General features: G+C 33.7%; 1 long non-coding RNA gene across 2 annotated transcripts; it reads right to left on the bottom strand.

The window, feature by feature from the left end:
- Positions 1 to 2,498: 2,498 nt before the first annotated feature.
- On the bottom strand, positions 2,499 to 3,724 carry LOC145029123 (uncharacterized). Of its 2 annotated transcripts, XR_013676382.1 has the most exons (3): positions 3,209 to 3,724; positions 2,957 to 3,021; positions 2,499 to 2,829 (listed from the first exon to the last, which is right to left on the bottom strand). It is a non-coding gene; the product is annotated as an uncharacterized LOC145029123 (long non-coding RNA). The 2 variants fall into 2 exon arrangements; XR_013676381.1 differs by having other exon boundaries at positions 2,957 to 3,724.
- Between the last annotated feature and the right edge of the window lie 3,251 nt (positions 3,725 to 6,975).

The following is a 6,975-nucleotide window of genomic DNA, read 5'->3' as shown; positions in this document are numbered from 1 at the left end:
GGTTCCTAAAGCCTATTTTTCTCGTTTTCGCCCCGTTTTGAGCTGTTTTTGACCCGGTTAAGGGTCGGAATGACCCAAATGATCCCAAAAAGTTACGGAAACTTTTGAGAGAGATTTGGGAGAGATTTCTCACACTTGGAGAGATTTGGGAGAGATTTGACATTCTTGGAGAGATTTCTCATACAAAGAGATATTTGCGAGAGTTTTCACATACTTGGAGAGATTTGGGAGAGATTTGACATTCTTGGAGAGATTTCTCATACAAAGAGATATTTGAGAGAGATTTCACATACTTAGAGGGATTTGGGAGAGATTTGACATTCTTGGAGAGATTTTTCATACAAAGAGATATTTGAGAGAGATTTCACATAGAGGGATTTGGGAGAGATTTGACATAGAGAGAGATAGAGTGAAAGCGATTGAGAGAGGTTCCATGTGGGACAGTTGTGAGTGTCCGGCATCGCAATGTATGGTTCGTAAACCATGTTAAGCCTTGTTTAAGGATCCTACACACTCCCGATGAATAAGCATCATTGTTTTATCAGTTTGGCTTGCCACTTACCGCAGCTTTTAGGTTAAAGAGATCTAGTTGTACGTACTTTTCGATTTATGTTTTCTTATCAGAATAGCGAGTTGTTTAGTAAATGCTGAACGTAAGTCCTAGTACACAAGGGTTAGTTGAGCTGACTTGTTGACTTTATTTGACTTTGAATTGACCAGAATTTGACGGTTGTCACACTTTTCATGGTTTTATGTGAACTAAACTACATTTTACTACTTCAGAGTACAATAACATTCACACATTTTGCTTACAACATACTACAAGAGAAAATATATGATTTTCTGGGAAAACATATTTACATTATCAAGGAACAAGAAAACACATTTCAGTTACTAACATGCTTATGAACTCACCGCCTTAATCGTTGATACTCTTTTCAAAACTACTTGTATTCTTAAGAAATCAATAAACAGGTAGCCACGTGTTTTGAGAATACGGAGCTTTATAGACTCATGTCTTTTAACTTGTACTTTTTTGTGTTAATATACAATGGTTTGAACACAAATGAAAAACTTATACTTTGTTAATACAATGGTTGTTGTACTTTGATTACTATTATTCATTGTTGTCATACTGTACATGACGTCCTCCGCCTCCAACGTTTCCGCCGTTCCGAATAGAGAGTGTGACATGCTCAATGAACGAGCTACACACCCATAGTTTATTGACAGACAAATGAATCAATATCCAAAACTGAAACATGAATTTAGATTTCAAATTCACCAACCTTCATCATTACTTTTTCAAATTCCTGATAATTTATATCACTAATTAAACTTCTTCTTTCATAAAAGTTGGAGGCATGATATAGCATGTATGATAGGAATCGTTTGTCAATTTAGAAAATAGAAGAGATGAGAAAGAGAAAGACTGAAAAAGTACGTGACTAAAAAAGTACGTGAGAAGAAGAAGAATGAATCACATTAATTAGCATGCAAAGTACTTTTGCCCTTTTCGTGTTTCACTATTTATTTCTAAAAGTCAATTTTTTACAATAGATTATGTTACAATGTAACTATCCTCTATATCAAGTTGGTAAATTGGTTAATTTAACAAATTCTCTCTTCCAAATGAATTTTCCTTGTCTGATGTGTCATTTTCTTAGCTTGTATCAATATTCCCCTTCCATCTTAACCTTGTCCTAAAGGTTGAAATCATAATAAATTTTAAAGAAGCATTCTACATCTTCCCAGGTAGCAAAACAGAAATGTGACGCATTCCTTTCCATGCTATAATTATAAACTGATGTTTAATTTGGCCCTCTTGATATACCTCTACTTTATCCCATATACGTGACCGGACTACAATAAATAAAATCTAATGGTAACGGAAAAGGAAATTCCAACAACTTCCCCATAATTTTTCCTTTTCAATGTAACATAAACAACATCATGAATTTAAGCATCAATCGGTAATTTCAACCTGTATCTAACCTACATATATTTTTTAGAATCGGAAAACTCCAATATACCTTTTTTTTTTCTACCTTGTTGGGCATAGTTTTCAAGTGATATGGTTGCAACTTCACTATAACCAAGTCCCCTTTCTTAAAAGGAAGAACACTTTGTTTGGAATCTTGTAATTCTATGTTACCTAATAACGCAATATGAAATATATATGGAATGGAATCACATCCTTCATTGACATAGAGTGCTTTGTCATATACTCATATTTCCCTCACCTTGTAGTCGTATAGTCTTAGTTACAATTGCAATGCATCGTCAAATCTTTATAATTCAATAAAACTGGATCAAGATGTTGCATCCTAATATTTCAGATCATCTCAACCACATCATTATCCTTCTTAAGATTTTACTTCCTTTGTTTTAAGCAAATACTCACCTTCCAAAATTTCACCAAATAGTATAGTATTTAATATTAAAAAGTCTTTATTATTTTTTAAAATTTTAACTAAAAAATTATAATAAAAAAAAGATTAATAATACCCAACTATTTTTCATTAAACTAAAATTTAAAAAATTATATACACTTAACTAAAAATTACACCCCACTATCACAACACTTTTTTGTTGTTTCTCTCGTTTTTGTGCCCTTAACCAAAATCATTCTATCTTACCAAAAAAAATCATCGAGTACATTAAGTCCTCTCAAGATTCTGCATATGTTTGTTCAGATTCTCTATTCGGGGAGTCCCTATTCAACTTTACTAATTTCAAATCTTCACACTTCAAAGCTGCAGATTTAGATCCTTTGGGTGGATATATCAGGTCTTCACAAGAATCAGAAAGATTGTTTGGATACATAATCTGAAATTGACAGCCAAAACAAAATGAAACTTATACTCTTTACCAAAAAATTGTACAACTTACTAGTGTTCATCTAGCCAAAAGAAATACTACAAGTTTCTCTAAATAATAATCAGAGTATTCGTACCCTTTTTGTTCTTCTTTTATACCGATGGCAAGCAGCAATCTCAATCTTTCGTTCTTCATTTTCCCCTGTCAAACACCAAAACCCAAATACCCACACACACGCAACCACAAAAAATAAATAAATAAATAAATAAATAAAGCAAATAAAACACCCTAGATCGAATTTCCTGTCTATTTCATCAACATGTGTATGCATACCAATTCAAAAAAAAAAAAAAAACAAAAAAAACAAAAAAAAAAGGAGGAAGGCTACCTATCACCACCGATCCCAAATAGCCCACCCCTCACAACCTTCACTTCTCCTTCCGTCGAGCAAAACCCACCGAAGTGGGTGTTTCCCCGGAGCAAACACAGGAGGCGACAGCCCCCTTTGATCCCTTAACCTCGTACCTTTCCTTTCCTTCCGACGACCCTTGCTGCCAATCCCTACTGAGGCCTACCACGACGTCGCTGCTGATCTATCGCCTCGCGGACTCTCCTTCGGACCTCGTTCTTCATTCGCTCCTCACAGCTGGACGAGAAAGAGAGAGCTTCGCTGCTTTCGTCTCTTCCCCTCCTTCGGTTCGGCCAGACACCAGAGAAGCCCCCTCATTCAATCGATTACCAACACCGAGACCACCTCCCTTCCGTTTCCGAGCTTCTCTTTCCCCGAATCTAGCCAATATCGGGGGCGTAGGGTCGCTGCCTTCGTGCCTCTTCTTGCCTCTCTTCGTTCGTCTGCTTGTAGTTGTTCTTCCCTTTGCCCGATAAACAAAAGGAAACGGGCATAAAAAGCCCTAACTTTTTATTTAGTTGGACCTTTAATTAAACACAATTAGTCCCTCGATGAGAATCCTTTTCATAAAAGCGCTAATCCCTTTTAAATTCTATTAAAAATGACAAAATGAACCCTTATCAAAACATTTATTTGAAATCAATAAGAAACCAACAAATATTTGACTCATTTATTCAAAAAAAGCCCTTCCTTGGTTATTTTTAGCAAAACTTATCCGAATATTCAAAAATTAATCCTATTTGAATCATGGATTTGCGGTTTCTCACGACAAGTTTCTCAAAAAAACTGAATTCAAACAAATGGAATGCACGCTTCAAGCATGAGTGCATACATCTCCTTTTTAATATTTTCAATTATTTCGGGGGGGGGGGGGGGGGGGGGGGGGGAGTAGGGTGATACATGTGCCTATATATTTTGTTTATACAGATATATTATCCTTAATGCAAAAATACAATAAGTCTAGTTTTAAAAAATCTTATTTACCAATTTACCATATTTTTACAAATAAACTAGCATAAACTTATCGTATACGTAGTATGGTTATTTTACCGTAAAATAACTAGTCCACACAACACATCTTGCATGGTACAAAAACATATGATTTTTTTGTGACATTGTATATCATAAGAAGCACCTTATAAAACTTTGTAGTATTTTAAGGATTCAAGCTATTACTATTCATGTATATTAATATGTTTAAATACATAAAGTTTATACACATACATATGTTCGTTACTTTGAAACATACGTCTTTATAAAAGCGAGTACATTACACTTTTATATACATACCAACCATACTCGACTTTTATTAACTTTAAACAATGAAATTCATAATGCCAAGTGATTTAACCACAATTAAGTTGGGCTGAAAGCTATTCACATATTTTTTTTAGTTAAGTGCTTTTTAGTGAGACTATATTCATTAGTTGAGTTTATACACTTAGCATACCCACACTACTATAATTATTAATTTCGGAGCGAGATACATATGTATAAATCTATATGGGGTTGACATCCCCACACAAGTTAAATCTCTTTCGGTGGGTGGTAGATTGACATTGTTAAAATCAGTCTTGGGTGCTCTTCCCACTTATTTTATTTCTCTTTTAAGGATCCGGAAGGTGTTCTTAAAAACCTGGAATCTATGATAGATTCTTTCTTTTTGGGGGCTGATTTCTAAGAAAATAAAATGACTTGGGTAAGTTGGAAGAAGGTGACGACGCAGAAGGTTCATGATGGTCTTCGGGTGAGCAACCTTTTTGCTTTGAATCGTGCTTTTATTTTCAGTGGGTTTGATGTGTCATTTCTTCTTCCACTACTCTATCGGTTAAACTTGTTATGGCTATACATTGTATATGTTTGTTCACATCCTCTATTTGGGGAGTCCCTATTCAACTTTGCTAATTTCTAATCTTCACACTTCAAAGCTGCAAATTTACATCCTTTGGGTGGACATATCAAGTCTTTACAAGAATCAGAAAGATTCTTTGGAGACATGAATCTTTCTACGATACAAGTCCTATGGAAATTCCAAAATGTGCTAATATTTTTTATAAAAAAAATGGTACCTTCGACCAAATCCTATTCCAATAATTATTTTTGTTACTATTGTTATTATTATTTTTTGCAAGGAAAACCTAAGTTCAAAGGAAAAAGGGTTGTTGATTACTATCGCCTCCTTTTTTATCCTTTTCGTTGTAATGTTTACATTTTTAAACATTGATCAAAGAAAGATACCAATGAAACTATAAAATGAAAAAAGAAAACTTGTGTTGGTGTTATTGTTAGTATTGGTGTTCCACATATTAAGTAAACCGTCATATCCTGAGTTAAAAGAGTCACATGTTTACATTAGTTCGGTAAGATGTAAAGAATATGTAATAAAGGAACAATAAAAGAATTAGGAACTGTGGTAGATGAAAAAGAATTAGGGCAGCAACATTAGAAGCAGATGAGAAAGAGTAGGAGAAGACCTAGGACTCGGAGTTCTCAGTATCATGGTGTTACTTGCATATGTGGTTAGTTGATTATTACAAATATAAAATATACTATCAACTTCTTTAGGAGTAAATCTCAATTCATGTAACCAATTTTGTTAAATATTGTTGGTCATCTATTTGTTACAATACAAATTTCAGATTAAATTACCGACAAACATGTGTTTAAACATTGTAGTTTAAACACTTGATGGAAATGGCATTGGGACTATTCGTTACTTGATTTTTCTTCACAATTATCTATTTAAGCCATCGTTCTATACCTTTTTTGCTTCAAAAACATTGTAGTTTGTTACAATGTTCCCAAATTACCATTTTGCTCATAACTCATGTCCATTTTTAATTCTTTTTATCTGGGAACGTCTATTGAGAATCAAATTTGGTCTTGACAGATTCAACACTCGTACACATTAGCTCCTCATCTCTTTGTTGCAATCTCATTAGGGCTAATTCAACAAAAAAATATTTCATCATTATAATCATCTAATGGGTGTTGTTGGAAGGTGTATATGTAGTATTCTGCAGGAAAAATCAATTGACGGGATAAATGGCGGAAGTAAATACCTACACTCCTTACACATTTGTAACTAATTTGTCCTCTAACTCTTGTTATTGATTTATACCTAATTAGTTCGTAATCACATTGAGAAATCACAGGAGGGTCAAGGGAGACCAAATCATTTGGCTCATCATAGATGTCAAAAGGGTAGATCCGAGTTCATAATTGCTCAGAATATATAAAAGGGATATTATGATGCACAGTGAACATATAGTTATGTCGAAAGTTTTACTGCCAATCCCATGGGTTCTAATTTCCATATTTGGATCAGGTATTTATTCTACAAACTTCACTATAATATAATAAGACGAGAATTTGATGTCTATTATTTTATTCCAATTCCATTGAACAAAGTAACCACATAATACGTGTCTTACTTCGGAAAATAAATTGATGTCAATCCTCTTTTATAACATCTTTCACTTTTAACCATTGAGAAGAAGTTCAATAACTCTCGTTATCATATTAAGACAATAGTAACTCTAAAAATAACAAAACAACCCATATAAGTATGTTGATGGGGTGCTTGGGATTGGTTAGTTAACATACCTTATGTTTTTATTTTAATAAAGTTTGTTAGATTATTCGACCAAAATTGAGTTTTCAAAAGGACATCGTCCAATAAATTCCAATCTCTTCAATTCTTCATTTCCGCATTCAAAAATCTCAAAGTTACGCAGTTCAAAATC

The sequence above is a fragment of the Lactuca saligna genome, chromosome 2, assembly GCF_052625555.1.
Source record: "Lactuca saligna cultivar CGN05327 chromosome 2, ASM5262555v1, whole genome shotgun sequence".
Taxonomy (NCBI): domain Eukaryota; kingdom Viridiplantae; phylum Streptophyta; class Magnoliopsida; order Asterales; family Asteraceae; genus Lactuca; species Lactuca saligna.
Note: the sequence above shows the minus strand (reverse complement) of the source record. Positions and strands in the feature narration are given on the sequence as shown.